The following is a 17,550-nucleotide window of genomic DNA, read 5'->3' on the forward strand; positions in this document are numbered from 1 at the left end:
TCAAGGAGAATTAGTTTTATTCAATTTCAATAAAAAGAAAATGAATTAATGCAAGAACAACATTTGTGTACATTGAGAATGAAATTAACTTACTAACCCCTACTGTAAATTTCACACCCATGCTCAAAACAGATTTTGTAACCAATATCCCAAAAAAGGGGCAAAAGGAAAGAAATGAAACCTTTGTATGGTATACTGCAGCGTTATCTGTGCAACCGAATTCAACCCAACAACCTCCTTGTACACTTGGAAATCTGTAACAGATTTTATGGCTGCAGAAGAAAATATATCCTGCAGCATTAATGAAGACTCAAGTATTTTTCCCGAGTGAATACACATGAAAAGTATCAAAGAGAGAAGAAAAAATTATCAAAATAAGAACTACACCCGTGTCCCATAATTTGGGCAGACATATATTTTGCTACCGAGGCCAAATTCTCAATAACCCAAGCATCAGCCTATCAGATTAAGAAATATTCATAAGGGAAAAAGTTAGCTTAAACATGATTTCATATGTATGAACTCACTTTTTAAGATTAATTATTCATCCTATTACCAAATAGTTATTGGAAATGGTTTGAGTTATAAAACCTGACTCTTATCAAATAGCTGGGATCAAATCTCAAGAAAATTCATTCCCAGAAATCATTTCTACGCAAGAGTTGTTTCCATGATTTTTCACCTGGGTTTTCATTTCGAGCTCAATTTTTTAAGTAAAAATTTATACCACCCGCATCTACAATGCTGAAAACTGAGAAGGTAGGCGCACATCTTAATCAAGGTGAAAAATGATGTCTAAGGATTATATGTAGCATATTTCAGCTAATGATACAACAACCTCTGAAATCCGTGTTGCAAACTTGGCTATTCAAAAGCCTCTGAATTCATAGCCTAAATCAGCATCGCACTACCAAATCACGTTATTAAATCGGAATAGAAACATTGAAAAACATATGAACTGATGCCCAACTTTCATTAATCCAACATTAGTAGCTGCCTAATTCAACATTAAGAGTTGATAAGAGAGTATATAAATCCCAAATCATAAACGCCCCAAATTTGAACAAAACAAAGACGCCAAATATGGAACCCAGAGAACTCATCACGAAGCCCTGGCTTTCGTGGGTAAGAAATTCTTCAAATCAAAGCAAAAAACCTAAAGATGGTTACCTGAATTCAATAAAAATTAAAATATAATTACCCTTAAGCATGTTTTTTTTCCAGGAATCATAAAAACTTGAAAATATCCCAAACAGTTTCTTACACCTCATGTGTTCAACAGAGCTTGAATTTCTAAAGGGAAAACTTGAAATCATATATGTAAGAGTTGTGTTCCCTCCGGCAGATAAAACTGAGAAAGACTTCTAGAGTTGTGTCCAAAATACTTCTAGAGGAGAAAGTGTTGACTTTTGTTGACCATTAAACTCGTGATACGTATGTCTTAGCACATGTTCGTGGTACTCATCGATACGAGCGTACGAGCGCAAGTGGAGAGGAAATTAGAATTAGAATGAAGATTTTACGAAACACAAATGCTAAGGGCATTCTTGTAATTCTAAATTTCAAGAGTAAAACTAATAATAATATAAATCTTAACTAAAGTAAAGCACAGGGGGGAAAAAGGAGGCATCTGGAAGGGGGAGGAAGAGAGAAGCAAAAAAGGGGGGAGATGGCGTTGGCCAATGGATTTTGCGGCCGCCGGGGGGCTGGGGGGGTGGTGGTTGGGGAAGGGGGGGTGGTTAGGGAAAAGGGAGGGGGGGGGGGGTGGGAAGGGGAGATGAATCAGAAAAGGGGGGAGAGAGCGGAAAAAAGAAAAGGGGGACAAGGATAGAAACTATGAATCTTTGAGAGAAGTCGAAGGAAATATAGAAGACACCAGGAGAAGCAAAGAGAAAATAAGGAATTAAAATGTTTACTAGAAACTGAGAGAAAAGGTGTACAACCATGTCGTTTGAACCATAACAGAAATGTGATTGCTTTTGCCGACTGCAGCATAGGTAACCATTCCCATCTCTCTTTATTCCTTCCACAGCTGCTTTGTACCAATCTTTCGTATTATTTTCAATTTTATACTTTGGGTGTTGTAATCAAATATCTTGTTCTAGGGTTTGGATTAAAAGGTCAAGTCTTGTTAATTGTTGAATATAATTGAAATCGAAGTTATAAACATGAATTCTGAAATGTGTGGAAGCATTCTGAAAATGTAATTTGGATTATAAGAGTATAGGTTCTAAATTGCAGGAAATTTATTGATTCTTCACAAAAACTACATTTCAAGTAGCCTATTTTGGCTCTTAATTTCTATGTCTTTATGGATTCCTTTTGAGCCAATATTATGTGGTTTAAAACTAGACATGTCCATGATCAATACCCATCTGATTTCACTTAATTCCATTGAGTATTGATATGTCAAAGTCATATTCAAACTTGAGTCCGGAAGCTGCCAGACAGCAGCAAATACTGGGTTTCAACTTAGAATCCCGTTTTCTACAAATCTTTTATGCTTTTGAAGTACACAAAACAAGCTTCGAAACCCATGTAAGTTTGCATCCGGTATAGGTATGAGTGTTCAAAATTAGGTTAATCTTGGTTGACTTAAACTGCTTTTCTACAGCTTTTGTGGAGAAGAGGTTGCTGCTTTGCAATGTTCTTTCTTCTCTAAATTTTAATTCTAATTTACTTATCGATATTGAGTTTATTAAATCACTTTATATGGTTATGTATTGGGTTTCAAAGAACCATTTTCTGATACAATTATAATCTCAGTGACTTAATGTATTGGTGCACTTATGCCTATTGAAACACATAATCACTTACAGTCCAGAATTATTTCCATTCAAACGTATTGGCAGTGATGAAGCTATTCAACCAAAATGGCATTTGAATTGGGGACTGTTAAATTAGTATTCCAAGTACTTTGACTAGGATTAAAGTTCATCTCATGCATTTAGTAATGTCTTATATTGTGAAAATGGATTTGGCCAAGTTGGTGGATCCTTGTATTAGTAACTGAGAGCAACGCTTAGGAATCCATGTAGAGGAAATACAATAGACATTTTCGGAGTTTGATTATACTAAACTTCGTGGAATGTTATCTTATTATTTATCTCATTGGTTGATTACTTGTGTACATAATTGGATCGCATGAATGGCAATCGAATTAAGGCTTTTGTTGGATGTCCATTGGTGTGATTATGGCTTGCTTTGATATGAGATAGAATTCTTATCAGACTTCGCAATAACGCGAGATATGTTAGGGAACTACGAATGGCTAGATCTCGTCTTAGGGTACGTAGACAGTCTAACACAGAGGTTAGATGCAGCCATATGATAAAAGAAAAATTACTACAATTGACACAATGATTCGGGTGAAAGGGTATGTGATGACGTCACGTGTGGATCCTAGACCTATCTTAGGATCGGGGCGTGACAAGAAGTAATTATGAATTACCACTTATGTAATGCCAATTTGGAACTGATGACAAAATTATAGCAACCAAATCTAAACTTGTCTTCAGGTGGTTGGAACAATAGGGTCTAATTACTATATTAAATCACATAAAAAATTAAGAAATAATTTATGCAATTATATATCAAAGTAATGCATGCACATGATTAACCAATGTTAAACAAACATGACATAATAGATTAGAAAAACCTAGAAATACAATCAAGACAAGTGTTGAACACTCTGTCCTTAAGATAAGTTTACGCCCCACCATGGTGTTCACGGTTGGTTAACGCTTGTTACTCGGGATACAACGACCACCTCCTTGTAATAGTAGCACTCCAAATCATAAGGCTCGAATGAATCATGATTGTCTTGAAAACACTCTCATATAGACTCAATGATACTATCTAATTTTTCATGCACTATATGTATGAATATGAATATTGATTTTATGATTATAGGAGGTTTCCCTATTTATAGATTTGAGATATTTTTTTGAAAAACATGTGACCATTTATCAAGAGTTAGAAGTTATTATTCATTATGTTAAACGTATATTTCCAACAAAATACACAACTTCTAATTTCTATTTAATTTAATATAATAATATTAAAAGTTCCAACAATGCTCTTAGAAATGGGGCGCCTATTGAGCTTACTATGAATGGCCCAAAGAATAGGATATTACTCTCTAAGTACCAACCATAGACACTTGAGCCCATTTTTAACCGAAAGGGGTAAATATAATCCTGTAAAAAATTTTTTTTAAACAAACAGCATCAAACCATACTCATATACCATCTTCAATCAACCGAAGGCGCTAAACATAGTCCCTCAATAATTTATTAGTTTTATGTTTATACTTTAAATTTATAGTTAATTTAATTAAATTACTTTTGGATATTTTCAAATCTAACAATTTAGTTTCAAATCAATTATTGCAATTAAATAGTTGGATCTCAAAAAAGGTTAAGAAGAAAACCACATTTGGCTAGCCTGATGCCCCTTTGGAGATGAATTTTTGAGCAAATTAGACTATTTTCTAGCTTTTAACCTTCGACATGACCTAACATTATCTGTCCCATGGCCCTTATTGTTCAACTTTTCTCCCACTGCCATTGATCGATCCACATAGCTCATCGTCATGAAGTCATCAGTGTTCGTTCTCAATATTTATTCAACAATGAGGACATTATAACCGGCAACCCCTCCTAGTCGTGGGCAGTGTAGCTGCTCTTATTGTGGTCTTCATCCTCATCTGATATAGGGCTTACTCGCCTTTTCCGGAACCATTGGAAGCAAGTGTCGAGTCAGTTACCGTTTCCCGACTCAGCGCGGCTGGGCCCGAGTGTACCGTCAAATGGGAGCTGAAGCTCATAGTCACAAACCCCAACAACAAGCACAACTTCGATTTCTACATTGGAGATTATCTACAGACCACGCTCTTCGTGTACGATTGCTGGCTTTATGGTGACTACCAAGTCATTACATCCTCCCTTGCTTTTAACCAGCAAGACCAACCAGACGGCCACCTTAAGTTTCAAAATGCAAACTGATCATGCCTACTTAGGTGAAGAGCTCATCGAGGATATCTCCAGAAGGATAATCCAAGTCCATCTGAATGTGATGGCTTGATATCGGCTCATGCCCACCACTTCGAAGCTTAAGGGATTTTGTGTGGTGTGGCTATCCTGCCCTGGCATGGGGCTGTGCTAGTTCGATTCTACCCGTAGCACGGAAATCGTTCGACTCTTTATTAAATGTGTTGGTACATGTAGTTGCTTGCAATAGACAGACTGATGTTATGTAATTGGAGATAAATTGATTCTACTTAATTCCAAATTAATGAAGTGATGTCTTTTCTTATCAAATTTGATTACGCATTACATACATTGTTGTTGGGAAATGCAGGGTTTGGGCTCATTAAACTGATTACCTAATTTAATGGTTTTATCTCATTAAACTGATTACGTAATCGGTTTAATGAGATAAAATCATTAAATTAAGTAGTTAGTTTAATGAGCCCAAACCCTGAATTTCCCAACAGCAATGTATGTAATGCGCAATCAAATCCGATAAGTAAAGACATCACTTCATTAATTTGGAATTAAGTAGAATCAATTTATCTCCAATTACATAACACCAATATGTCTACAGCAAGCAACTACATTTACCAACACATTTAAAAAAGAGTTAAACGATTTCCATGCTACGGGTAGAATTGAACTCTCACAACCCCATATTGGGGCAGGAGTGCTGCAACACATGGAATCCCTCAAGCTTCGAAGTCGTGGGCATAAGTTGAAATCGAGCCATCACATTCAGGTGGACTTGGATTATCCCTCTAGCGATTTCCTCAATGAGTTCTTCACCGAAATAGGCATTATCAATTTGCATTTTGAAACTCAAGGTGCATGTCTGGTTGGTCTCGCTGGTTAAAAGCAAGGGAGGAGGCAATGACTTGGTAGTCACCATAAAGTTGCCGCCAAGCTAGCAATCGTACAAGAAGAGCGTGACCTGCAGATGATCTCCAATGTAAAGATCGAAGCCGTGCTTGCTGTTGGAGTTTGTGACTACGAGCTTTAGCTCCCATTTGACGGTACACTCGGGCTCGACCGCTCTGAGTCGGGAAACAGTAACTGACTCGACACTTACTTCCAATGGTTCCGAAAAAGGCAAGTAAGCCATATATCAAACGAGGATGAAAACCACAATACTCACAATAAAAGCAGCTACACTGCTCACGACTAGGACGGGCTGCTGGCTATAATCTATCCTCATTGTTGAATAAATATTGAGAACGAACACCGATGGCTATAATCTGTCATTTTTGTAATATGATGTTTTCTTTACTTACATTGGTTTTTTTGTATTAGATTAGTCACCGATGAAGTTTGAACCCGCACCTTTATACAAAGGCTCAACTCATTTTCACCACTGTGGTAAAGGGCTACTTGCCTCTACTTACATTGGTTGAAAAGTTTATAATTCTCGTGAATGCATATGAGATGTGATTTGTTTTTCTGTTGTAAAGAATTAACTTCTTTTCTGAGAAAATTAGTTATATTTTGTACAACCCTCTGCAAACCTCATGAAGAGTTGCGACCCTTCATGAAAAGGTGATATCCAAACAAAGAAGAAAACGGTTTCTATATGGAAAGTAACATTCCTTGCCTGGAAAGACCAAGCCGTGCACAATGCTTAGTTTTCTGCATGCAAATATTGATACTTTCATTTCATGGAAGCAAATGGTAGAGTCATCACTGGAGACACTCGGTTTGTTTAGCATCTATTGGTGAAAGATGGCTTGATATATATATATGTGTGTGTGTGTGTGTGTGTGTGTTTCAGAAATTACAATGTGTGGTTTTCCTATTTCTAAGTATGATGAAATAGTATATAATGGCATTAAACAAATAAAAAAATAATTTGCTTCTGAAAAGAGATAAAGATTATCTTTTACAATGGTAAATTTTAAGATATTGAAAGGTTAGAGATCTTCTGGCAAATACCTTAAGGGTGGGGGAGTTTACCAAAGGGTTAGTAAACTACTTCCGGATATATATGTTTGGTGGACTTAAACGTAAGAAAACAACTACTCGCAAACAAAATCAATTTTCATGCATGGATGAAATTTGTGATGGCCATACATTAAAGAGATAGTCAACCTAGTACATCTAATTATTAAGATTTGACTAGAGAGTAAGTTGTATCATCGAGGGAAATGAGTTAAAAGCCCGTAATTAGAGTAGTCATAGTGGAAACCCAACCTAGTTGAGTTAAAAGCCTTTGCAGGTTTTGGAACTCTTGTACTAGAGATAGTTTAAGCTGTATTTATCAAAGTCATGTAAAAATATGAATTTTAAAGCTGCCTTCACCTTCACGTGAAAAGCAGCAAAAACTTGCTAATTTCTTGATAATTTTTGTTTGGGTGAAAGGGAAGCTAGAAAGCGTTTTCTGTTTTTCCTTCTTCTGTAATGGGCAGCTGCAGAAGGAGAAGGCAGCACAAGGGGAAGACTTGTACCGTTGTTTTGTCTTTCTCTAATAATAAAACACAAAGGTATCCATGATAATTTAGTTGGTAGACTTTTTGTTCATAAGCCAAATACACACACACACACACACACATATATATACATACAAAAGGCATTTCAAAAGTTTTAAGGAGCCAAAAATGACACATGTGAACTACAACTAATTGATCGAGACGATGTATCTTTATTCTCTTGCACTCAAGTTCGAACTTGTCCTAGTTGCTAATTAAAGTAGTTTATCATATCTATATATTTATCAAAAATGGTAATGCTAGAGAGACAAAAGTTACAAATTAAATGATATGCCACCAATACGAATGACTGTGATCTTAAAACCCAACGTGGAAACTCAGGGACTTTTCTATAATGCACCAGAGTTTTCTAATCCATTATGTCATTTTTATTTATTATTGGTTAGTCATGTGCATGCATTACTTTGATATATAATTGCATGAATTATTGTTTGTTTTTATATGTTATTTGATATAACAATTAGACCCTAGTTTTTCCAACATTTTATTTCCCTCTTCTTTTCTTCTTTTCTTCTTGTCGAATTTCTCCACACATCATAGTGAGTGACATATATACCCTTAAAGTTGCACTATAATTATAAGCAACCAACCTTTCTTTTGTGTGGTCAATGAAGGTCCATGCATGGAGGACACGAAAGGACCGCCGGTTCATACGAACGTGGAAAAACATCAGTTGTTTTTCATTTTTGCAGGGAGGAGTTTGGCCTTGGATGGTTATAGTATAGGGAAAGGGATCCTCTCCAGATTCCTTCCACCCAATCCTCATCATCAAACAATCCAGACCTTTGAAATTTAATCCAACAGCTAAAATTATTATAACTTTTAGAGTGAACTCCTGTTTGTAGCCATTGGATCAAATTTCATGAAACCGGATTGTTTGATGAGTAGGATTAGGTGGGAGGGATCCGGAGGATCCCTTTCCATAGTATGGGTACTAAGGTAGTGTAGCTTAAAATTTGTCTTGTTATAATTATGTCCAGACTCAATAGACAACCTCCTCTCCTCAGTATCTGGCATGTTAAGCCCTCTCCGTCTTTCTCCCCCTCTCTCTATTGACGAATGCACTCACCAGATCTAAGGCCACCACCTTCTCCGACTCCTCAGGGACAAAGGCAAAGCCTTTCTCTCCGTTTAGCTCTAAGTTGCTTGCTTTACCTTTAAAACACGTATTCATTTATCTGTTTTTTTTTTTTTTTCAAGGTTTTACTTTCACACACGGCAGCCACCACCATCTATGATTCCGTCTTCCACTCCTCAGGTACATAGTAAATGTGTTTTTTGTTCATCGTTTGATTCTTTATGTTTGGACCCAATGATTTATATTATCAACACAAAATCATGTAATGGTTTACTCAAACTTCTTTTCTGGGTCCTCGGCATCTTCGGCCTTTATATATATATATATATATGGATGAGTTTGATTGAATATTTTCTCAATTTATTTATGGGTGTGTAAGTTAGAGACTCGGAACAAAAGTTCATTCCCAAATCCAAAAACCCTTTATTTAAAAAAAAAATTATTAGTACATGTTTTTTTCGTTTGTTATGTTTTAATTAAATATATAAAAGTGAGAGGCAGAAGACAGTCCGTAGGCTTGTAATTTTAAGTTAAATATATAAAGTGCAAGGTGGTGTGTAGGCAAAAAATGTTTTTGTTTCTCAGCCACACGCATCCACGACACCCTGTAGGCGGTGGAGGCCGACCTAGGGAGGAAAAGAAACAACCCATTTTTCTTTTTGATCATTCTCTATTGTATCTACTTGCTAGGTATTTCATGGATAACCAAGGACACGGTAATCCGACAGCCGATGTCACAGTCGAACGATGGTAGATGGGCTCGGTGCGTGATGTCGTACTGTTTCTTGCATTCACATTTGGGCTGATTGCTCACTTTAATAAGGCTGAGGGTGCTATTAAGAAGGGATACTAGGATTGCATAGTGTCTATATTTTATTGTTGTAACTTAAAAACAGAGACTATGTTCACAATACGGGTACCTCGAAGTGGTTCACAGTATTAGTCACAATGGTTCTGGCAAATCCAAGTATGTGTATCATCGATACAATCATAGGTAAGCTCATATCTTAGATTGTTTCCAAGAGCAGATTTTATAGAGGCCTAGGCAGCATCAGATCGGTTCGGCAACATTTTTTATGTTTTTCCTGGTGGTAATCATAGGGCTTGCAGTAATACGCCCATGGGAGGCGAAGCAGACGACTTCGGATAACAACAATACAAAAAATATGAATTATGCAGAGGTATATTACTTTAACGTTATATCGTTGATGACAATAGGGTACAACGATTTTGCGTTCAAGTCTACCGGTGAACAGCTTTTCGCTTCGATTTATCTGATAATTGGACCACTGCTGGTCGTCTGATATTTGGACTTCGTAGTTGGCTCTTTTCTCCAACAGTGGATAGGGTAATTAAATTTACTTTATTTTCGTATACCTTATGTTATGTTTGTGTGACTCTTTGAAGTAAAGTTTATAATTTTTCTTGATATGCAGACCAAATTTAGAACAACAATTATATGATGCCAGGGCAGCTATAGCAATTGATCAAGCTCTTCCCTGGCGTCGTATAACTGATGTTCTAAGTTTTGTCTGCATGTCAAGAAAAATTATAAACTTTACTTCAAAAAGTCACAAAAACATAAGGTATATGTACATAAAGTAAATTTAATTACCCTGTCCACTATCCAAGAAAAGAGCCAACTAGGAAGTCCAAATATCTGACTACCAGCATTGGTCCAATTAGCAGATGAAACGAAGTAAAAAGTTGTCCACTGGTAGACTTGAACACAAAATTGCTATACCCAACCGTCATCAACGATATAACGTTAAAGAAATATACGTCTGCATAATTCATATTTTTTGTATTCTTGGTATCCACAATTGTCTGCTTCGCCTCTAATAGGCGTGTTACTGCAGGCCCTATGATTATCACGAGGAGAAACATACAAAATGTTGCCGAACTGATTTGATGATGCGTAGGCCTCTAATAAAATCTACTCTTGGAAACAATCCAAGATATGAGCTTACTTATTATTTTATCGATTGTACACATACTTGGATTTGCCAGAACCACTATGACTAATACTATGAACCACTTCGATGTACCCATGTTGGGAACGTAGTCTTCATATCTTACAGTTGTTATAGTAACAACCATAAAATACAGAGCCTCTACGAAACCCTTGAATCCCTTCTTAAACACTACCCTCAGCCTGATTAAGGTGAACACTCGTCCCAAATATGAATGCAAGAACCAATACCATAGCACACACCGCGCCCATACACCACATTTCAGTTGTGGCATCTGCTGCCAAATTACCGCATCCTTAGTTATCCATGAAAAACCTAGTAAGACATAACGATACAACAGAATGATCAAAAACCAAAAGAAAAAAGGGTTGTTTCTTTTCCTCCAAAGGTCAGCCTCTACCGGAGTGTGGTGGATGCATGTGGAGGTGTGGCTGAGAAACAAAAGCATTTTTCGCCTACACACTGCCTTCTGCCTTTCACTTTTACATGTTTGTTATTTTTTTGTTATCAAACTAGCAATTACTAGTCTCGTATGGAAGTTGATTTCTGTAGGTTGAATTGGAAATGTTGGCATTGCAATGCTGCGGTTTGTAGTTCTTTTGTTGAATGAGTAGGTTTCAATTATCTCGAATGGGAGTTGTGTGTGACTGAATTGGAAATGTTGCATTGCAATCCTGTTTGTTGTTCTTTTGTTGAATGACTAGTTTTTATTTATTTTTATTTGTTTATTTCCATTCGACTTTTCTCCAGAAAATAAGTCGATCAGATTCAGGAACTAAACGACAGCTCTTTCTGGAACTAAAAGTGATCTAATTGAGAATGATGTCCAACTCTTTCTGTGGGTTGTTTTGGAAGTGTTGGCATTGCAATGCTGCGGTTTGTTGTTCTTTTGTTGAATGAGTAGGTTTTACTAGTCTTGTATGGGAGTTGCTTCGTGTGACTTGAATTGGAAATGTTGCTTTGCTATCCTGGTTGTTGTTCTTTTGTCAAATGACTACTTTTGTCAATCAAGGGACCATCTGCGTCCAAGGATTAGGAACAACTTGTGTCTTTACATTGTTACTAGTGTTGTCCTAGCCAGGAAGCACTGTTAATAGACTATTGAATAGTTGATCATGTTCATACTATTGCATCTGACTTTCAGTCATACGGATAGGAGATACTGTGTTTAACCTATATTTTTATACACAAAGCACAAATGCTTTCGGTGAACTTCTTGGATTCAAGATAGAACTCGTTAACAGTAAGCACTCCTACGTCTCACTGCAAAGCTTATAAAACTCACCATCCTAACCATCCATTAAGCAAAGCCAAAGATTGACTGAAAAACCCATAAAGAAAGAACACAAGAAACAATAAACACATTTATCATTTACCTCAAGAATTGAAGACAGAGTCGGAGATGGTGGTTGCTACCGTTTGTGAAGCTAAAATCTTTAAAAAAAAAAGGTAAATGAGTCTTTGTACCTGGGAAGTCGAAGAAGGTGGCCGCAGGTGCGCCTGTCAAAGAAAATGAGCAATTTTGTTTAGTGGCTAAGAATTCAGTAGTTTTATGTTGTTCAGTGGATAAAAATTCAACGGTTATCATTTCTAAACAAAAATGATTTAAAAAAAAATTCATTGAGTAGAACAAGTTTTATATTGACTTTAACTCATTTTATATTGGTGTGACGAGTTTCAAATTACTTTTCAACTCATAATACAGAAAGAAAAGTTACATTAAATCTATCAACTTCAGAACCCTGTCTATGTATAACTCGAAAGCCCTGGGGACCCAAAACCCAGAAAACAAGTTAAGACTAAGAGCAACACATAAATCATTGGGTTCAAACCAACTTTGATTTTCATAGATCATTGTGGAAAGTAAATAACTTTGAATAAACCATTACATAATTTTGTTTATCTTGAAGTAGTGCATATGGTAAACCCAAAGTCATCCAAACCTCATAAAACTCATCATCCCAACCATCCATTAAGCAAAGCAATAGATTGACAAAAAAAACCCCATAAAGTAAAGAAAACGATGAACGAGAAACAATTAAGCATATTTATCATGGACGTGGCCACCGTTTGTGAAGGTAAAACCTTGAAAAAATAAAAAAAGGGTAAATGAGTATGAGTATGGATCTCGTAGCTTACTTAAAAAAATAGGGCAGGAAATGTAAAAGTTTGAATTAATTTGTTATAAAAGAAAATGTTACTAGATCAAATATACTCCAAAGTCGATTCCGTTTGCATCTACGTATTCGTAAAAATAAGTATTATTCAAGAATAGTAAAATAAAACTGAAAAGGTGAAAGGAAAATTGAGCTCTACATGGCATCTTAAGGGCATTTTGAAAATTTTACTACTACAAAAAATAAAATACGATAAATCTCGTAACAAGATGTCACAAATATTGTTCTTCACAAAATTATAGCTAAAAAATAATGTACCCTCAAATTCAAATAATATTTTGAAAATATAATAAATACTTAAAAATCAATAATAGAGTAGTATTGTTCTTCACTAAATTATAGCAAAAAAATAATGTATCCACATAATTATTAACATATTTTTAAAAATAACTATTAATATATTTTAAAACATAAAATAAATACATATAAATTTAGAAAAATTAAAAATAGGTACAAAGAAAATAAAAAATATAGGTACAAATACAAATAAAAGTTTAAAAAATATGAGCATAAAAAGAAATTAATATATGAGTAAAACTTAAAACTAAAATAAAATTGGTATAAATTAAAAAAGAATTGCAAATTAAAAATGAGTAAAAATGAAAATATATGATTAAAATTTGAGAATTGTTATTAGTATTTCAAAAATTTTATTTGACACTTCAAACTTTTTATAATTAAAAATAAAAATACATTTGTAAGGAATGTATATTAAAATTTTTGAAGTGTTAATAACAATTCCTTAAAAATTTAACAATAAATATAAATATACCCTATGTAATATTTCTAACAATATATATTTAGAAATAAAAAAATATTTTAATAATTAAAGACGTTTATTAAAACTTAAAGACCTTTATAAAAAAAATTGAAAAAAAAAGAGATTTTAATCGTAGCAAAAAAATGGATGAGCATCTAACCTCTATATATATATAACGCTGAAATGGCCGTAGACGCCGACTACCCAAAACCCAGAAAACAAGTTTTTTTTTGTTTTTTTTGTTTTTTGAATGAAACTATAACGTTAATAAGTTAAATGTTAGATTAACCACCAACGGAGTTCAAATCCACGTCGCTATACAATGACAAAACACTTTCCCACTACTATAGTGAAGGGTCACTTGCACCCAGAAAACAAGTTTGAGTAAACCATTACAGTATTTTGTGTTGATATTATAAATCATTGGACCCAAACATAACTCGAAAAAAAGAAAAGAAAAAAAAATAAAAAGCATCCAAATCTGTGTTCGTAATATTATTCATTAAGGAAAGTAAACAAGTTTGAGAAAACCATTAAATAATTTTGTTCATTTTGAAGTAGTGCATCCATATTGCAAACTCAAAATCACTCAAAGCTTATAAAACCGGCCATCCAAACCATCCATTAAGCAAGCGAAAGATTGACTTAAAAAAACCAATCAAGCAAACAAACGATGAACGAGAAACAATAAACAGATTTACTATGTACCTGAGGAGTCGAAGACGGAATCGGAGATGGTGGTGGCTGCCGTTTGTGAAAGTAAAACCTTGAAACAAAAAAGATAAATGTGTACGTGTTTTAAAGTTAAGCAAACAACTTTGAGCTAAAAAACGGGGAGAAGGCTTTTGCCTTTGTACCTGAGGAGTCAGAGAAGGTGGTGGCTTAAGGTGAAGTGAGTGCGTTCGTCGATATAGAGAGAAGAGAGAGCTTAATATGTGAGATACTGAGGAGAGGAGGTTGCCTATTGAGTCTGGACAAAATTATAACAAGACAAATTTTAAGCTACACTACCTAGCTAGAACCGACACTATAATGAAAAAAAACTGATGCTTTTCCATAATTATAAACAGATGGAAAGTTATGGCTTGTCAGGATTGGTTAAAAATTTTATCAAAAATCTATCTACAAATTAGTATTTTTGGATAATGACACGTTGAGTGACAAGATTGGTTGAAAATCTTATCGAAATCTTGGTTAAAAGATTGTAAATAGATAATGACACATGGTGAGTCAGGATTGGTTGAAAATCTTATCATAAATCAATCTACAAATTAGTGTTTTCGGATAATGACACGTGGTGTGACAAAATTGATTGAAAATCTTATCGAAATCTTGGTTAAAAGATTGTAAATAGATAGTGACACATGGCACGTCGGAATTGGTTGAAAATCTTATCGTAAATCTATTCACAAAATGGTACTTTCGGATAATAATACGTGGCATGACAATATTAATTAAAAATCGAAATTAAAACTTTTTTTTTCTTATTTTATAAATAAATATATATATATTTTTTAATACGAATTAAATAGATTTTATGTCAGCGTATTTTTTAGAAGTGAAAATGCATTTGGTTAATTATTATTTCTTGAGACTATTGATTTAAGTGGATTCTTTGAACTGAGTGTCATCGCGATTTTTTTGTATGGGGTTGCTCTCACCATCCAAGGCCAAACTCCTCTCTACAAAAATGAAAAACAACTGATGTTTTTCCACGTTCGTATGAACCGGCGGTTCTTTTGTGTCATCCATGCATGGACCTTTATTAACCACACAAAAGAAGGGTTGGTTGCTTGCAATTGTAGTGCAACTTTAAGGGTATATATGTCAATCTGATATGTGGTGAAATTCAAAAAAATAAAAAAGGAAAGAAGAGGGAAAGAAAATGTTATTTAGCTTCGATGAATGAATGTGATAGCACCAAGGACGATCGAATCCCAAATGTGTAAGACCAACATGGAGGATTCGTTGCTAATTCATCCATGATACGATTGAATGCACACAATCACCGAATTCGTCCGTTTTTCTCCATTTTGGTTTAAGCCTTCAAGTACAAAGCAATGACGACTTTTTTAAAAATTCTATCATGCTCCGATGTGAGCATGGTATGAAGCGGACATACAATATTGAGGGTCAAAGACATTCTTCTATTTTATTTTTGCAATTTGGACACTCGAAAACTCTGGTGCATTATAGACAAGCCCCCGAGTTTTCACATTGAGTTCCAAGATCTTGATCATTCCTATTGGTAACATATCATTTAGTTTACAAATTCTGTCTCCTAGCATTACCCTTTTTGATAAATTTATAGATACTATAAACTACTTTAATTAGCAACCAGAATGAGTTCAAACTTTAGTGCGAGAGAACAAGGATATATCGTCTCGATCAATTAATCGAAGTCCACGTGTCATTTTTGGCTCCATAAACTTTTGAAATGCCTTTTTGTATATACTAGCAAAAGTACCCGCACGATGTTGCGAGTTTTAAAATCATATAAAATATGTAGAAAATTATAATGTGTATCTATACTATTTACATACATGTGAAATCTATGTACAACCCTTAAAAAAAGGTTTCAACTTCAACATAACACAAACAGTTTGCACAAATATTAGCAAGAATTAACTAATATATATGAAAGGGTTTCCTATAAAGAATAGTTTGCACAACCCAATATAATATAGCAAGAAATGAAGAATGAAAAACCCTTCCTTCTGTAAAAATGAAAGTAGTAATAGTAACATCAATTCTAGACATATTTGAAGTGTCAAATGTAGGAGCATAAGAAGTGGTTTCATTTAGATAAGGAAGAATGGCCAAATCCTAGTATAACAAGGAAGGAATCCTCAGAGGCTAATTCTGTTTCGAATAAGAAAAGATGTTGAGAGATTTAAGGATTGAATCTAGGTGATAAAAGAGCTTGATTCAAAGCCCTACATGAACCAGGATTGGTCGAGACCTATTCGGATTTGGTTGAAGAATTCTAGTCCGAATAGAACTCTACCTTGGCCATGAGGAAATTGCTACTATAAATAGAGATGGGTGTGCATCATTCAAGCCCCTCCAATCAACACACAAAACTGCCTTACGCAAACTCTCGCTCTACGTAGAACCTCTCAAACATCTTGAGATTTTTATTTTTATTTTTCGCCTCAACACATCTTCAATTTGAATAAACAGCATTGTGGTGGCAACCGCAACATCTTTAGTTTGAAGAAACAGCACTGGAAAGAATTAGCTGACCAAGGTGCTTCAGTTTGGATAAACAACACTGCTTTGAGACCGATTTGTTATCTATCCAAGTTTCGGTCAACAAGGATTTCCGAGTCCTTATTGGAAGAGGTCATCTCATTAGTCTTCTCGGCGAAGTGAGGTGTTACCAAATTACTTAATATTCGGCACACTAAAAGTTGAATTTGATATTGAACTTCACAAAACTAGCAGCCTTGTCTTCAGGTTCTAGAACCCAAAGGCCGAGCCGTGTTCCTTTTTCGGCCGCAGTTGCAAGATCAAGAAGTTAGCAGCGTGTCCAACGCCACATCAATATTCATTTTACTCCCCAGCAGAGCTCGGCAGACGAGTTGGCACGCCTCGCATTCGATTGAACGACGTAGTTAACTTATTAGCTATTCGGCATGCACGCCACATAGACTAAGTAGTTTTTATGATCAACACACGCGCACAGAAGTAGAGACGATATGCATGAGTTCCAAAACCTGCAAAGCTCCGACTTAGCTCCCTCAATTTGACTCCTAAGATAACCAGGATAACAGAAGAACCCACCAAATACACCCGATTAATTGAAGCCCAATTTCCTTGGCACCGTGTTTTTACAATCTGCATGCCCCGATTATTTAATTACATGCGAGAACTGTGTTTAACAGAGATAGACCAATCCTTATATTTTTCTTTTTGCAACGTTTAACAGTGGCACACCAATTCGGTTGGTATTACCTATCTGATGATTGGATAGGGAGCAACTAGAAATATAATTTGGTTAGCTAATATGTCAAAACAAATTGACTTAGTTCTAACCGGGTCCA

General features: G+C 35.2%; 1 long non-coding RNA gene across 1 annotated transcript; it reads right to left on the reverse strand.

Annotated features, from left to right (window-relative positions):
• On the reverse strand, positions 1-14,566 carry LOC125469326. Its single transcript, XR_007251668.1, has 3 exons — positions 14,213-14,566; positions 12,035-12,067; positions 1-272 (listed from the first exon to the last, which is right to left on the reverse strand). It is a non-coding gene; the product is annotated as an uncharacterized LOC125469326 (long non-coding RNA).
• Between the last annotated feature and the right edge of the window lie 2,984 nt (positions 14,567-17,550).

This window comes from the organism of the source record quoted next, unplaced genomic scaffold, assembly GCF_019419815.1.
Source record: "Pyrus x bretschneideri cultivar Hongxiangsu unplaced genomic scaffold, Pyrus_bretschneideri_v1 Contig10, whole genome shotgun sequence".
NCBI classification, from domain to species: Eukaryota; Viridiplantae; Streptophyta; class Magnoliopsida; order Rosales; family Rosaceae; genus Pyrus; species Pyrus x bretschneideri.